Here is a 17,812-nt window from a genome sequence, read left to right as displayed (position 1 = left end):
GCTGGCACATCCAGGAAGGCTCAAGGGGGTCTCTGCAGGGGCTGCAGGGTAGCTGGAGGGGAGCCTGGGGGCTGCATGGGGCCTTGCAGGGAAGGCAAGGGGCTATCTAGGGGGCTGTCTAGGGACTGCACAGGGCTCTGCAGGACAGGGGCTCTAAGGGGGTGCAGGGGGCTCTATGGCAGGTAGAGGGGGAGGTTGTGAAGGGGACAGTCCTGCTTTAAAGCCCTGCTTTAAAGGCGGGGGCTCTTCTCTGCTCTGAGCTGTGGACCCTTATGTTTTGAAAAAAACCCTATGGAGTAAGATCTAAGTAAAACCAGTATTTGTAGCATAGACAGGTCATTTAGTGTTTGTAAGCTGTGCCTAACTCTGCAAGTGTATTAAAAGCACTAACGACTGAAGGAGGAGTCTTTACCATGTGAAAGTACAATATATATGTGTAAGCCCAATAAAACAAAACATCTGCCTTGTTGACTCTCTTTTTATTAGTATCATATATCAGAATTTTCCTTTCAATTGTATTTCTATTGGAACTTATCACTAAATATTTCCTGGATTGTCCCCAGACTCACACTGGAGCCAGTGTAATGACAGTGGTAGACCTCCACTGCAAATCAATAATACAGGTTTATCCAATGAAATAGACATTTTTTAAAAAAAAGGAAATCTTCAAGATAAGCACATTAGTTTAAATCAAAAAAAGTAGCTAAATAAACACTTAAATAGCTTTAAACAAATGCTGACAAGGTCTTCAGAAACCAAATCTGATATGCATAAAAAATCTATTTTCTGTGTTATGACATTCTTATCAGCAGAGAGTAAATTGTCAATTCTTTGACTCACAATTAAATGGCTCTTGGCAGTGTAACCTTGTGAAATGCATGGTATAAAACACAAGGAAAAGTCAGCACTAACACCCAGGATGGTCTTTTACTGGGAGATTTTTACAGTTCCTTTACACAGGCAGAGTTTTTCCTGTCTCACTGGAAGGCATCTACAAAGTGTGCCGAGCAGAGAGCAAGGAGGACAACAAAGATGTTACTTCACATGACCAAAATTAGCCATAGCCACTGCACATCACATCTAAGGATCATCCTTATTTTTTGGTGTGTTGAAGAAGCAAGTGACATTTATTCAAAATTAGCCAGAAAAGTCTAGTAAATATTGTTATATCACTACATGCAAAGTCCCTTGTGCCAGGAGTGTTGTGAAGCAGGTGAATTTTACAGCCCATCTTCTGAGTGGACAGCACTGTTGCATGCGTTCATGGGAACCTGTGAGTGTGAACCTGTAGTCACTCTTTACAGGAAGCCTCGCTCCTGAAGATGAAAAGGCTACGCTTCAGTCCTTCAGAAAAATGACTCTTCTTTATAATATCAAACTTATCTTTCTCCACTGCAATTTTTCCCACTTCTAGCTAAAACCATTCGCAGAAGCTTCACAAAAGTAAACAGAAAAATTCAGAACCCACAGCAACATCTGTGAACTTGATTGGTGTCATCAGTCAAGACCAAATTGTGGTGTACTGTCTGAAAGGGTGTTACCACAAGGCATGCTGGAAACAACGGCTGCTTTGTCCTCGGAAGGACCATCTCCCTGGATAGGCCTCAATGGATGAGCCCAAGGAGAGGGTGAGTGGCTAAGGATGTCTGAAAAGAGCTCAGTCAACGGGAAGAGCACTGCTGCATGTTTGTTTTGTTTACTGTCTTTTGTCTGGAGAGCATTCTGAGCAAAGAGATGACTCTGGACACCTAGCAGAGTTTATGGAAAACCAAATTATTCCTTTCAGGAAAGGAAAGCCACTATAACAGAGGGAAGAGAGACAGGGAATGTACCTTGAGGATGGTTTTAGTTGTTCTCCTCTCACTCCTGTGAAGGGCAGCCCCAGAAGATCTCAGCTCTTAGGAAAGAAAAGTAGGTAGCAAGAATGTGATAAAAAGGCAAATTTTTGGAATTTTTGTTGAATTTTTATGGTGGGAGTGAAAACTTGTTGTGGACCTCAATTCCCCTGGAAAAATCGGTATACACTGTTTAAATGGAAGACAAGATCACCTTTTCATAGAAAAAAGAATCTGAGGCATTAGCTAGAATATGAGGATATCTGGTAGGAGAAAACATAGCAACTGTGTGGTTTTGTTCATATTTTGATGCCTCAGACATACTGACAAGAATGGGCCTAAATTTGAACATTCACTTGTCAGACACAAAACAGATGAGCAAAAGCTTTTTTGAGATGTTTTTGTGGCAACTGATGAAGGAAATCTTAACCAATTCAGTCCCCTTCTTCAACAGTTTCTTAGCTCTTCAATTTCAGTTATTCTATTTCCAGTTATGATGTAACTGAGAACAATATTGAAAGTAGTTGAGGTGACAGGAGAAAAAAAGCAATCACTGAATTGCATCGTGAATAGTATAATGTATACCAGACATCTAGGACTGAAAGTAAGTACATCCCAGTGTCGTAGGACTGTGTGCCCGCTTTAGCCACAAAAGCCGATATTGCACTCCCCTCTTCTCACCACAGACTGACACTCTGGAGGGAAGGTGACCTGGCTCCCATCATCCCGGTCCAGCTGTTCCAGGCTGCAACCCCTTTCTGCTCCTGGGATGTGGGTGTTTAGCATGGAAATGTGCCAGGACAGGTGGGATTAGGAAGTAAGAGGTGAACAGGAGGAAGCTGGATGTTGATCGTGGGCCAGCTCCTTTTTTCTTCCTCTTGCTGGTCACTGATTGTGCCGGTAGCATTCACTTAACCGTTACATAAGACCAGGGTGGGCTCTCCAGCACTAACGACACAGCAGGGCCTGCAGAGCTTTGTTTTCAGTGTAAGTCAAATTCCCATTTCCACCACCTGATTTCACAAGTAGTACCTCTGTAATGGGTTTTGCTTGTTACGAAAGAGACAAGTCACCATCCTTCTCCACTCCTTTGCAGTCCACCAACACTGTACAGAGCATACTGATACGGTTTCTAAAGCTCCTGGTAGCTTCTGAAGTGCTGTGTAACAGTCCAACTCCTTCCTCAGCTACCAGCAACTCTACAAGTAGATGTGAAGAAAAATCAAAAGACCTTTCCATTCACATCTTTAAATTAGTACAAGCAGCCAGATGGAGAGAAAGCTGTCTGTGGCATAAGTATTAAAAAATATTTGAATTCTACTTACCTCCTCAAAAAGATCTTGTCTGATAATGAGCTTGATTCTCCAATATTCTTGTTCAGAGAAAATTTATGCCAGTAAACAGGATCCATGTAAGTAAAATGTAGGTTGATTTTATATGATTGTAACACATGGGTACAACTGCTTCAGAAGAATGCAGCCACTTTGTGTAACAGCATGTGGTAACCTTTTAGTTTAGTTTAGTTTACCATGTAACCTTCTAAGGTCAGAAATGAAAATTATCGGATGGAAATGGATTTCAGGAGAGTTATGCGTTCCTAGAATGAACTTAAAGATGCTGGAAATGAGGCTCGCTGGTAGAATAACTTTTCCAGCTCCCATAAAAATGTCGTCAAGAAGACTAGCACTAGCAATACTGTTTGTCAGGTAGCTAACACAGTTAGCTAACACTTTTCTCTAGGCAAGTTATACATCAAGATTCGGGTCACCAGGTATGAACATGAGGTTCCACACCAGGCAGGAATCAAAAGCAGCAGAAGGACCAAATTCACTGTGGATCCTCTGTCTCCATGCCTGAACAGAATTTGAAGCAGAACTGCATTTGACATGAACTGACAAAATGTACAGTCAATTCACATGCCTAATTTCCATTCAGGGAGTATTAGAGATTTTGCTTGCAAGAGCTGCCATGGCATCTAGTCCTTTCCCTACTATCTACCAATGACTGACTCTGCTAGAAAGAGCATTCCAGGTAGGACAGTAGTTACAGATGAAGTAGGAAGCAAAGAAAGAAATTTCCCACAGTCCACCCAGAAACCTTAGAAGAAAATGCTGTTATAAAGTGAAACGACTGTTTGTTTGCCCTACAGCAAGATTATCTGATATTAATAATGATTTCTTTTGTAGGCCCCAGCAACCTGAGATTGAATGGCTGATAAGTGCTGCACTGAAACTCACTTTTCTCGTTTGTGAGAGTAATCATTTCTGGGGCATGCCTATTCTACTGCAATTTCCATCCTACTTGTTTCTTTGACCCCTCACTTCAGCACAGACTTTTAATACTAGTTTTCAAACACCATAATAGATACACATATATAAGTTCTTAGCTTTCATCACTAGAGCACCTTAGGATTTCTGCCCCAGCGGTTAATACAGCTCAGAAAATACTGGTGTAAAGCACTTCAGCAGGTAGGTCCTTAACCAGACAGATGTGGAATGATTTGCCAAATTTGCATCACCCATGTGCATGGTAACTCATGGAGAAATCTGTTGCTTCTTTCCAGATAACAAGTTTCCTGTGGCACTATTACTTGTGCAACGGTGATAGTTTTATGGATTGGTCAGTCTGAGCCTCTCAAAAACCTCGTCTTCCAAATTCAACCTCCTCCTTGGGAGGAGGCCTAGTGACTCCTGCCCCTGTCTCCTGCCTCATCTATTGTGTGACCAAGATGTGTGCATTTTCCGGGGCCCACCTTAGCACTGATTTGGTCTCAAGCAGTGGAAGGGAGAACATGAGAGGGCTGTCACTTCTGTAAACTGATTTTAGGCGAATGACCACCTTTCTTGTGTTTGAATATGACTTGGAGGTATGGAAGAAGAAGATGCATGCACCATGTAGGTCCCTGCAGTTATGGGGGCTTTACCATCCAATTTGGTAGGTGAAAATATTAAAAGCTGTTGTAAAATAAGCACTTTGTGGTGGTTTGGAGCAGGCAGTGGAGGCTTAGCCTTATTATAAATATCCCTTCTGGGATTTGTCCAAACAAAACTAAAACCCATGTAAAAGGTATGTTGACTTTGTTCTTTCTACCATGTCTTTAAGAAGATTATCCACTCCTCCTGCCACTATTTTCATTGTTTATTATGTGTCCGTCATGGGAATATCTACAATTTAAATACAACACACATACTAAGCAATAATTTGAAGCTAGTCTTCTTTATTTGATTTCACAGACAATTAATTCTGATAAATTATTAGTCCAACTTTTTCCTAGGATCTGTATTTCATTGTCAGAATTTGGATCTCTGATATGTCCTCTGCTTTTGCTTAACTGCATATACTTCCTAGAAGAGTATTTTTCCCTACTTGTGGTCTAGATAAGAACAGTCTTTATTGAGATTAAATCAAGGTCTAGGATACAGGGCTAGTCAGAAATTCCTCTCAGAAGTTTGTATTTAGGCACATATTAGAAATCAGGAAGATCTTGGCATCCTAGCCAAGTGTTAAAACAGAGTCTTAAGCTTGACTTCATTCTCACATCAATATACATTTATTCTCCTAGGCCTGTTCTCATAGAGGTATATGCATATCCCCATATTTAATCAGTTCTTTGAATATATGAATCTTTATATATTGAGATGTAGTGGGTTAGAAACTCAGACCCTGAGTCTTATCTTGATTTTGAGTAAAACAACACTAAAAGCCTCTGTTTCTCTTTTTATCCGTTGGTTAAATAGATATAAAAATAGCTGTGGTGATCAAGTACTACAGTCTTCAGCTCAACTCCATTACAGTTTTATATTCTAAGATCTCTACACAGGGCTGCAATAAGTGTATATTGCATCAACAACATATTACTATTGCTAATTCCCTGTTTTGCTGCTTTTGTCCTTATTAAAAGAGGGATCCTCAATAGAAAAGAGTAAAACCAAGTCATTTGCTCCACTCTTGCTAGGGATATGGTTGTGTCACATGAGCAATCAAAAGGCAGAAATACATCGAAAAATATTGGAAATTTATGGATTATTTAATGTTAAACTAGTAAATTCAGCATGTTTTTAATTTAATTCTATAGTATTCTGCACTACAGATTGCTGGAAAATAGTTTCTGTTAAAATTCATTGAAGTGAGAAAAAATCTTCTTTGTGATATTTTCAACACTACAAAAAGTACTAAACTTTTAGAAACTTACACCTCAAGAGTCCTGTGTTTTTTCTAGTCCAAAAGGACTACAACTTGACACAATGTGTTAGCACATTTGTGTTAGATCAAATGTCACAGATCAGATCCCACTCTTAATTTCAGGGTCCTGCCCCTATATTCAGGCTGTATTCAGGACATACCCTAAAAGGCTGTGGTGCAATGTATGTCTCACAACTTCCAGGCAGCAGCACCAAACCAAAGGCTCATGTCAGGATCATGAAAGTCACTTTAGCTTTCAAATGCTTCCTGCTTGGTTTTGACTTGCTATTTCTTTTCATACTGCATCAGTCTGCTGTCTGATATGCCCTTGCAATTCACTAAATTCAGTGAGCCTGACAGTAGAGATCCATACGCACAACTGGTTTAGGTACACTTCCATGCATTTTCTCTGCGTTGCTAAAAGCGTATTCTCATCCTCCTCATATGGTGTTTTTTCTGTTTTTAATTTATTCTGTTAAGAACACTTAAAGCTCCCTTTTAAATTCTTCAAACCTATAGGAATTCCTTAAAGAGTAAGTAACTTGTTTGCTATGCTGGAGAACTGTGCATTTCTACAAGAAACTCTGGCATTCATAACTTTAAGATGGAGCTTACTTTGAAAAAGTGTCAAAATTATTCTACAGTATGAGTACTACAGTGACAAGTTCTTCAAGCTTAAGCTTTGAGAAATACCTTCCAAAGCTCTCCAGGAAAGTATTCTGATGATTTTATGGAATACCCTACATTTTATTTTCTCTGCCTCCAATTACATCTGTAATTAAGAGAGCATCTTGACTTTCAGAAAGTCCTATAAAGGTATTTCTTCTGCAGTTTCATCCAGATCACCTGTTGTTGCCTGGTTAGATGCAAAATATGTGTGCTAAAGTGGTTCTTTTTAGTGCTGACTCTGACAACACATACTGTTGCACAGCCTAGAGATGCATAGTTTATTTTGGAAAAACTTGACCATAGAGATCACAAGAATAAAAATAATCTTTAAAAATCATTCAGTGTAGCCTTTTTTATTATTATTGCACTTACCAAAGACCAGAAACGATACCCGCTGGAATCCAAGAGCTTCAGCATGGCTAATTTTTTTCGAGAGGAGATATATCACAGACTACAGGGAGAGGGTATAACATGCAAACATATACACACAAGAAACCAAACAATCACTAAAGTAACCATATCAATATCTGATGCAAACCTATACTTGTGAAAAAAAAGCAAAAACAAAACAATATCACCAGTCAGTAACAACTGGCAATACAGATATTTCTGTTGCTTTGCTCTACTGCTCTTTTTATGGGGAGGGGAGCAGAATTCTCTCATTCATTTTATAGTTTGATATGTCACTGTAACGGGATATTTCTGAGGCCTATGGAAATGATTCACATAGTTTAACTTTCTATAGAAATATTTTATAAAACTTGAATTTAGGCAAGTGTTAAACTTTTAACTGGACTGGGGCTGTAATTTTCTGTGCCTCGTGATGCAGTGATGATAGAAAAGAAGGAAGACACCAGATGAGATGTCCCTTTGCTAGAGATGCACCTTTTGGTAGAAAGCATAGGTGAACTGAAGGATTTTCTTTAATGTCATGATTTTTCAGAGCATATGGGTTTGTATGCTGGCCCACAGCAAAAAGCAGCGCTCTCAAGTAGATGCTCATGAACTTTTGGTCTCGTTCATAGCTGCTACTTAAAGGAACTTAAGGTTTCTGACTTGCTAAAACACATTTGCACAGTTCAGACCTTGCTGTAGGTGCTGGTATCAGCAGGCAGGAAGATAGTGAGGCAAGGTGGCTAGGAAGGGATGCTCTGAACTGTCTTTCATTGCTATCCTGTGAAAACACTGCGACTGATTTCCTAAAACACATAAACTCAGAATAAATAATGAAGAGATAAGGGGTCAGGGTAGAAAGGAGTAACCTGCTCCACCATCTCCTGGCAGACTCCCTTAATCCTTCCTGACACAAGCCTGATTCACTAAGAGCTTGGCATCAGTTTTTTTCACTCAGTTCTTACTTCAGATTCTGAAAACCAGTACCTGTAACAACCACATCAGCTGGGGTTTTACAGAATGATATGACGTTTTCCTCTTTCTATGCTTCAGATGGGTTATTTTTGAAGTTTGCTGGCTTTTAAAGTCCAAGGGGGGAATCTTCTTAAAATTGCAGATTACACTAACAAATGAGTAATACAAACCACCTGGGAAAAAAAAAAAAAAAAAAATGTCTTCAATTGCTGTATTTTAATTGTAAGTCCTAAGACCATTTTTGTTACACACCATAATAAGATCACTGGGTGATTTCTTAGGTTTCTCTGATTTTTCAGATCAAGACAGAGCTCCTGTTGTAAAATAGATCCATTCTGAGATTAATCTGCTTCTTCCCATCCATCCATTACTACACCAACAATGGAAGAAGCCGATAGCTCAAACAGCAGGCACAAAATTAATGGATTTATTTTTGGCTGATATTCAAGCATGACACAGCCTCTGGAGTGACCTTTTGCTATTATGAAGTGGCTCTACGCAAATACCTTTTTTTTCCCCCTGAGATTCTTCATTTCATTGGGTAGTCAGTTGTTTCCATACTTGAAAGCAAATTAGCAGCTAGGGGATTTTATTAGCCCTGTGGCACCGTTTTGGATTATGCCACAGAAAGACAGAGCTTCATTCTTGACTGACATTTCTGCCAGCTCTAGAGATAAATAATAAAAAAAAAAAAATCTAGAAAGAAGCTCCACTGTGCAAGCCAACAGCTAAACATTTTCTGAGTATTATTTAACAGGTCTCTGAAAATCCCAAGACCTAGGCATGGAAAAACAGGGTGCACATAGTTTCTCTGAGCACTGGCTGCAGAGCCCCATTGAACCGAGGAGCATTGTGAACCAAGAAGGTGCAAAATCAAACCCCACGAGGCTTAATCTGGCCTTGAACCTGCATTTGCTCCCATAATGCAAGTTTAAAAGAGGCTCATGCAGCATGAAGACTGGGATATGAAGCAGACTTTTTTTCAGCAGGCTTATTTCAGTGGTTTAGAAATATTATTCCTGACGTAGTGCCATGAGAAAAGAAAAGCTGTATCTGCCTTCACTTGTTGTGCTCCAACACTGCAAATAAGCACTGAAGCATTATTTAAAAAATAAATCCATTATTAAATATAATCACATATTACTGTTAAGTGGGAGCATTTCAGCATTTCAGCATTTCACAGAGCTGCTTGCTAAAATGCAATCTTAAGCTGAATTGCAATGTTGAAATTAACTTCTCAAAGGTAATGTTAGCATTTTTTAAACCTTAAAGTTTTATTTCCTGACTTTTGATGATTACCAAACAATAAAAGTTGTTTGTCAAAACAATAAAAATCACTTGCCAGTTGCATAGAAATTGTATCACAGGTGTCTTCAAAATTGCAGATCATCTTAAGATAGGAGAAAATCCTAGACTGCAGGTTGTGTAAGTTTATTATAACTAAGAGTTCAGGGTTGTCATATAAAAAGCAGAATAACCTGGACTCCTAAAATACTTTTTTCCATCGCTTAGCGAAACTATGTCAAAACTCTGTGCTTCCTAATGACTTACTCTCACAGTGCCACAAAGTCTGTTTGTGAAGAATACGTAACATTTTCATTTGTCACTGTACAAAGAGGTGTGAGGTATAAATGTATTTTACAGATAAAGCGCCTCTAGCATGCCTTCAGCGCTGACGTGATGCTACTGCAAAACACTTGCTGCTGCCTCAGAGCCGGGTTTGCAGTGACCTCTGTAGGACAAACCCGAGATAGGGTCCGTCTGTGCTCCAGATCTGCTTTTGGGAAAACACAATTATGTTGAACACAGCTTCCACCTCACTAGCTTGAACGTGGTGCACATCTTCTATCTTCTGCCCAAAGTGCCCTACATGCCCCATGCCTCCACTATGGTAATATGGTGGAGATCTGCCTTCCTCCATATGGACTACCTTTCTTTTCCCACTTTTCTCAGACACGTTGTGCACCGCGGCGTGCACCATGTGAGGTCTCCAGTAAGCTCCCAGGTTAACTGGCAGTTCATTAGCTGGCTCTGGTCTTGATTTCCTTTTCTGGTAGCTTTTGAAGTTAACAGCTTGTGGGGCATCTCCTGGTAACCACGCTCTGGTGGAGCTAGGAGGGAATGGCAGGAAGCTTGGTCCAAAAGCCTCCAAAAGCTTTTCCAAAAGTTTTTGGAAAAAACAAGAACATTGTTTTTTACCATGAGGATGGTCACATTGTGGAGCAGGTTGCCCAGAATCGTCATGGAGGCTCCCACCCAGCAGATGTTCACAGCCCACCCTGACACATCCTGAGCAGCCTGCTGGAGCTGACCTCATGCTGAGCAGGGATTGGACCAGATGATCTCTGGAGGTGCCTGCTGACCTCGGTGACTACAGTTCTTTGAAATTAGTTCTACACAGGATCTTGCTGAGAAATTCATTCCTGAATTTTTGAATTTGCTACTGCTTAGCACAAATCAACAAAAAGCAATACTGGCGGAGCTATTAAGACCAGATTCATGGAGCAGAAAAGCTGCACTGGCCAGCAGTTGCGTCATAGTTGTGAAATTCAAAAACTTCAGACACTGCTCAGAATTCTCAAGCTATAAATAATTAAAAGCAATAATGTTACATAATTTTCCCAGTGATAATTGCCATGAGCAGGTACTCACTTTACTTGAAGATAGCATCAATATACATGGAACTAGGAAGTGCACATAGAACTGTACAGTGTATATATCAGTCTTGCCTTTACCCCAATCAATATTTATCTTGAAAGTTAATTCATCCCAGTGCTGAACAAAACCAAAATTCACTGCTTCTTCTGTTAAGTTCACTTGAACATGGTGGTAACAGAGTTTGTGCAAGGGTGATTTCTAGGTACAGATGAAGTGCCTGACTGAGCCTGGCTGCATTTACAGCCTCTATTAGCATCCTGGAGGCCAGTCCCAGACGTTGCAGAGTCTTTGCCTCAGCAGGCACTGATGAGCATAACCTGAGCGCTCTTCTGGAAGCTCAGCAGGAACAAGGGGAACTGCTTCCTTGCACCAGCACTTACCTCACATTTTCACATCATTATGCTTCACATGATGTATTGTACAGCAGAGAGCATGACCATATTACCATAACAGGTACTGGGTGTGTGCCAAAAAGGGGGCTTCCTGCACCACACAGGAAACTAATGCCTGAGAGGGGACTGCATATCTATTCTTGAATCAAATTGTGTCTCACCTCTTCTCCTGATGACCACTACAACATCAGCACTGTCCACACAACAATCTGGATTGCACAGCCTACTATGTTTGTCTTTCTGCCCAGAGGCCCCATTTAGACACTAACAAAGACTCAGGTCACCAAATAACTCATCGCTACTAACCAGCCCTCAGGATAGAAGCCACCGGTGAGACTTGATGACTGTGACCTGCTCACATAGCTTGTACATGAGCAAAAAGGCTTCATGTCCTTCTGCTCCTCTCCAGTTCACATACAGGACAGGTAGCATGTGGTCCTGCAGAGTAGCATTTCATAGCTGTGGTGTGCTGTTCTCCATGTATTTCCATTCAGGTAATGTCCTGCTTTGCCTCATGATTTTGGGTGAGACTGTGTTATGGACTTCTGCAGAGCAGAGATTTGCAGGTCAGAAGTTGTGCAAGGTGGTAGCTTCCCCTAAGAAACTGACCCAAGAGACTTCCCTTGACCCTGCAAGCCTTGCATGGAGTCTTTGTTCTCAGTTCAGGAGGAGCATTTCTGGCTTCTCATTATGTGCCTAGTTTCTGAATAATTCAAGGTGGAATAGCATGGAACAGCCTTTGTTGGGGAGTGCTTTGCCATTGCCCTGGGTACTCTAGATTGCAGGACACTGAGGTCTTGAAAGTGTTATTCCTTGGAGATGAAGTCTTCTGTCCTTGCCAGGGTGAGCAGGGAGAGCAATCCATAGTCTGGCACCTCGCCCTTCACAATCCTCATGAGTAGGGAGGGACCGGGATGACTCGTGTGTGGAGTGGGAGGGGATCCCAGGATATGCACAGAGCAAGGGACCACAGGACAGCTGAGCTCTGACAGACCTTGCTGGGGATACCACAAGGACTACCGGAATAGGGGAGGACAACGTGCCGTGTACGGTCCACAGCACTGGCTTGATTGGGGTGGCATGGGGGACTTTATGGGCTTCAAAAGTGGACCCTAGTTTCAGCGTAAAGTGCTGTCATGCGGTTTCAAAGGTGACTGAAATAGCCAGTGTGACCAGAGAAATCCTTGTTTTTCAGAGGACAGAACATTCATATTTGCTATTTCCATTCAATTTGTAGTTATCCCTCTGTTCTCTTTGTAGATTAAGAAAGAAAGAAAGAAAGAAAAAAGAAAGAAAAAGAAAACCAAAACTTGCCATAAAGGCAGTGTTAAACAGTTGGAGATGGAGGATGAATTTCCTTTTTTAGACTAAGAGGGGAAGAGGGGGACAGCAAAGTCACAAGAATATGGCATCTAGCTAGGGATTTCTAACTAAAACCCTCAGAGACACTACTTAGTCACAAAAAAATTCCCAGAAACTCAGGTATGACTCACGGCTTGCAGGATGGCAAGTGCCCTTACTGGGTCCCAGAGGAAATGACTCGAGCCAGCCTCATTCAGTGCCTCTTCACATTCAGGCTCTCTAGCAGGACAAGGATAGGTAACTGCTATAGCAGCAGCTTCTATAAGATGCAGCAGCAGCTTTCGCATCTGGAAACTTCTTCACAGGCCACACTGACTGAACAGGTTGGGAAATAGAACTGCTAGTTTCAGTTGCTTTAGCACTGGAAACATGCTCTGGTAAATCCACAAATTTCTCCAGCAGTGGTGTAGGTGACTGATTTACTGATACTCTCCCCTTTTGCAGGAGAGGAAATTCCGGGAAGACTTCCCTGTGGCAATAGGTATGAGCAAGAGCATCTGACCTCTGTCACAGGATGACTGGGATCTTGCCAAGGATACATCTATGTCTGCTCCAGCTGGCCCTATTTCATTGTGTAACTGTCCCCATTGTGCTCAAATGTCTCTTGACTCATCAACTCCTGTGCTATTAAATGTGCCTCCAGCAAACAGTACAGCCTGCTGCATGTCTGTGGGGCAGACACAGAATTAATAGAATAGAATAGTCATAGAATCATAGAACTGGTAAGGTTGGAAGGGACCTCTGGAGATTATCTAGTCTAAAACCCCTGCTCAAGCAGGGTCACTCAGAGCATGTTAGACAGGGTTGCATCCAGGTGGGTTTTGAATATCTCTAGAGGAGATTCCACAACCTCTCTGGGCAACCTCTTCCAGTGCTCTGTTGCTCTCACAGTGAAGAAATTCCCCCTCACGTTCAGGCAGAACTTCCTGTGGTTCAGTTTGTGCCCATTGCCTCTTGTTCTGTCACATGGGACAACTGAAAAGAGTTTGTCCCTATCCCCTTGACACCCTCCCTTCAGGTATTTTCACACACTGATACGATCCCCCCCTCAGTCTTCTCTTCCCCAGGCTAAACAGGCCCAGCTCTCATAGCCGTTCCTCACAGGGCAGATGCTCCAGCCCTCTGATCATCTTTGTAGCCCTGCGCTGGACTCTCTCTAGTAGCTCCATGTCTCTCTTGTACTGGGGAGCCCTGAACTGAACACAGGACTTGAGATGAGGCCTCCTCAGGGCTGAGTAGAGGGGTAGGATCACCTCCCTCGACTTGCTGGCAACAGGCTTCCCAATCCACCACAGGATACCATAGACCTTCCTGACCACAAGGGCACATTGCTGGCTCATGGTCAATCTGTCATCTACCAACACTGCCAGGTCCTTCTCTGCAGAGCTGCTCTCCAGAAGGTCAGCCCCAGCTTGTACTGGTGCCCAGGATTATTTTTCCCTAGATGCAGGACTCTGCGCTTGCCCTTGTTGAACTTTATGAGGTTCCTCTCTGCCAAACTCTCCAGCCTCTCCAGGTCTCCCTGAATGGCAGCACAGCCCTCTGGTGTATCAGCCACTCCTCCCAGCTTGGTAGCATCAGCAAACTTGCTGAGGAGGCTCTCTGTCCCCTCATCCAGGTCATTGATGAAGAAGTTGAACAGGATGGGACCCAGTACTGAGCCCTGGGGGACTCCACTAGCCACAGGCCTCCAACTGGACTCCACGCCACTGATCACAACCCTCTGAGCTCTGCCATTCAGCCAGTTCTCAATCCACCTCACTGTCCACTCATCTAACCCACACTTCCTGAGCTTATCTAGGAAGATGTTATGGGAGATAGTGTCCCATGACATGAGGGAGCAGAGTTAGGCTCAGTGGATAATCCTTGTCTGATAACTTTGCTGTTGCTTTTAGCAAGGCTAGCATTTTACGTAAGCAGTTTTGAGACCACATTTTATAATTTAACTCTGCTGTTGGACAGAGATCTAGACTGGATTGTTAAAAATATCACCAGCTCAGGCAATTAAGATGCTGTGCACAAAGCTGCAAGGTATGGACTCCCTGACTTTCTAACATTTTTTTCCCTTGTGATCACGCAGCAGCTTTTGTATGCCACTTGCTAGGGGAATCTCAGGAGTTTGCTGTGTCAAAATTGAACTACCTGACTGAAACCCAAGATTATGCTGATGTTGCAAGCATTGCAATTAATGCAGTCTTAAGTGTAATGCATCTGTGAGTGCTTAAAAACACTCCTCAACAACATACTCTTTGCCTCGGGCTGGAGCAGCTCCCAGGGTCAGGTTTCCTTGGCTGGCACTCCCTGGAGCTGTACCTCACTGCCGGTCTCCATTGCTTGCCCTACCATGTCCCTTTCTTTTAAACAGAACAAATTGAATCCTGGGTAAGATTGTCTGTAACAGACACATACATTTCCTGTAAGGGCCAGACAGACATATCTATATCATGACGAGCATGCCAGGCAGCCACTAAGTTACTTTGCTTGGCAAAAGTGCAGTGACACTTCCTGCCTTTTCAGTCATCACAATAATGTGTTTTGGCCTAAAAATGCCAGGAAAACTGACACTTATACCCTTCTCATCAGGAGATCTCTTTACACTGTACAGCTACTGATAGTTCTGGCTTAACGTCGGACTCCAATGGTAAATTTGGGCAGGACAAAATATCAATTTAATTTTACTGAAGTCAGACAACATACAAGACAGGAGGCTTCCCGCTGGGGCATTAAAATTCCCCTTAGGTCTGAGAGTTACACCCATACTTTGCCTTTTACTTGGTAGTTGTATTAAGCTATTATGTATTTATTAGTCCTCTTCATCAAGAAGTCTCAAATCAATTTCATTTTGTTAAAATTCATAGTATCTCTCCAGTGTGAAGCCACACATTTAATACTCATTCATTACAGACCTCCACCATGCAGGAATAGCATATAACTGCAGAAGAACAGCAGAAACTACAGGCGTTGTTTACCTTGAGTTAGTGTAATTCACCACAAGAGGTCACCAGTGTCAAATATAAGAATGAAAAAAAATCTCATGGCCTTATTCTTCCAGCACTGTATTTACAAAGATGATTTAAGAAATACGCATTTTTCTTAGTTCTATTAACTTGAACACCTCTCGGCAGAGAAATGAAGCATTTTATTTTCTCCTTTCCCATTATCCTAGCTCCCCCTTTTCAGACTACTACATAGCTTGCCTTTCACTACTCCTCTCTTTACAATCACCTTCCTCAAAGTAAACTTCAATTAACAGTAAGAGTGGCTGGACAAGAGTTGTCAGGACATTTTTGGGTCTCCTTCCCAAGCAGTCCTCTGCACTGCTGAAGAGCCAATACAGAGAACACGAGTACCTAGGAAGGAGACTTTTGCTTAGGCAGCATGGGGAAGTTGCTTACAGTAAGGTTAGCTAAACAGAGTTGTCTGTTGCCCAGGAAGGCTGAGAAATCTCCACTCCTGGAGGCTTCCCTGCTAGTTCAACAGCTGGTCAAGAGCCATATTCTCAAAAGCAGATGTCAGGAGAATGCACCAACAAAACCCTTCAGTAACATCATCACCTTCTCTGTTGAACCATGCAGGACTATGTACTGCTGTCCAAGAAGAAACATGGGCTAAACTGCACATCTGTCCCCGACCTAAAACTGCAGAAGTGAAGAAGGGTCCTCCAATTGACTTCAGAGTTTAAGAATCAGCTCTCTTTTGGCTCTTCCTCCAGTCGAACCATGCAGTCTAGACCTGGGAAAATAGCTCAGCTACCTGTGCAGCAAACTATGGGATGGAGCAAATGTTTCCAAGCTGGCAAAGAGTGGCTTCCTAAGGCTAGTTTGGGCCAGACATCGAGGCAGGCAAGAGGCCTATCAGCACAGTATGCAGTTGCCACCTGCTCCTCCCATGCACAGTTGATCTGGTACCCAGAAATGCTGGTTTCATAACCTCCTGGCTGTGGAGAACACTTAAAATGCCGAATTTTCTCGTAAAGGTCACTTTTCCCTTCTTTCTGGTCTTCTATCCATTGTGTGCACCAAAGTAGGTGTCTCCCTTGGTGAGGGCCAGCCTAAAAACCCTGGAAGGGAGTGGGACAGCCTACCTGGCCTTCAGTGGTATCACCTCTCAGGCTTGCTGCTGGTTCAGTCGTGGCTTTGTTGCCAACCTTCACCAAGGGCCTGTGGAATTGCTCTGGGATCTACAGTTTAAGCTCTACCTACTGGACTAACTAATGCCAGTCAGCCCTACTCAAGGCACAAATGACCTCCAGAGACTGTGGGGGGGAGGAGGCGGTCCAAAATGAGAGGGACTGCTTTCCCAGGCCCCTTGCAGGTCCCCATGCAGCCTCCTACAGGCAGTTTACCTCACTCTGTCACTCACCACAAGAGGTCGCCAGTTTCAAACACAAGATGGTGAAAACATCCATGGTCTTACCACGATTTGGGCACTGTATATGCAAAGTTGCTTTCAGAACTCTGCATCCTCTCAAAAGTATCCTTGTCATGAAAGTTAGACCTTTCTCTTAAAGCAATTTTTTTGATAATGCCTCTAAGGGGTGTCTTGGTGGTATGCCTATGTGGACATCAGTCTTTCTCAGATCTCAGCCCCCATCTTACTAACTTAGCAAGCCCAGGTGATCCTGAATTGCCAAAGCTGTCTTTATCTGTGCTTAGTGCAGGCTGCCTACACTGGGTCCATTATACTGTTGTGCTGAGTAACCATTAAAAATGGAAGTGACAAATTCCTAGGTACTCAAGAATGACATGGGAGGTCTTCATGTGCTAAGAGAGGAACAAGGTTCCCAGCAGCCACCCACCTGCTTGAAGCAGAAATATTCACTTAAGTGCACTTCGTGTCTCAGACAATTTCCCTTCACAGTGCTGGGAAGTGAAGCACAAGAGTGTTTTTTGAAATGAATTGTGAAACAACCAAAAGTATTCCCAGAACAATGTTTAGTGACGAGCTTTTCTGGAATAGCATGTAGCAGCAGACACACCAGGAAGGTAAGCAATGATTCCTTGTGCAGCACTCATCCAAAACAAAGCAGCTGCTGTTTTCCTCTGCTGTTTCCTGGTGTGTACTTCACTTCACTGGAAGTGGTCTGGAAAGCACCATCTGTCAAGGGATTGGAAGTTCTGTCGCACCCTGAGGTGTTCCTTGTTGGCGCTCTGTCCCAAGCCCAGCACAGTGGCACAGCAGCAGCTTCCGAAATGGGCAGCCTTGGCCCCTTCGGAAACTTCTGAGGCTGGGCATCCTAGTGCATTAGCACAGAGAGCTGCTTTGTCTTTTTTTTTCCCCAAACCTAGCAGGCATTCCTCCTTCAAATCTCCTGTCCAGGGGCACAAGCACACCCAGCACAAGCAG

Source organism: Rhea pennata, chromosome Z (assembly GCF_028389875.1).
Source record: "Rhea pennata isolate bPtePen1 chromosome Z, bPtePen1.pri, whole genome shotgun sequence".
Classification (NCBI taxonomy): domain Eukaryota; kingdom Metazoa; phylum Chordata; class Aves; order Rheiformes; family Rheidae; genus Rhea; species Rhea pennata.
The sequence above is the reverse complement of the archived record's forward strand: the minus strand, read 5'-3'. Positions refer to the sequence as shown.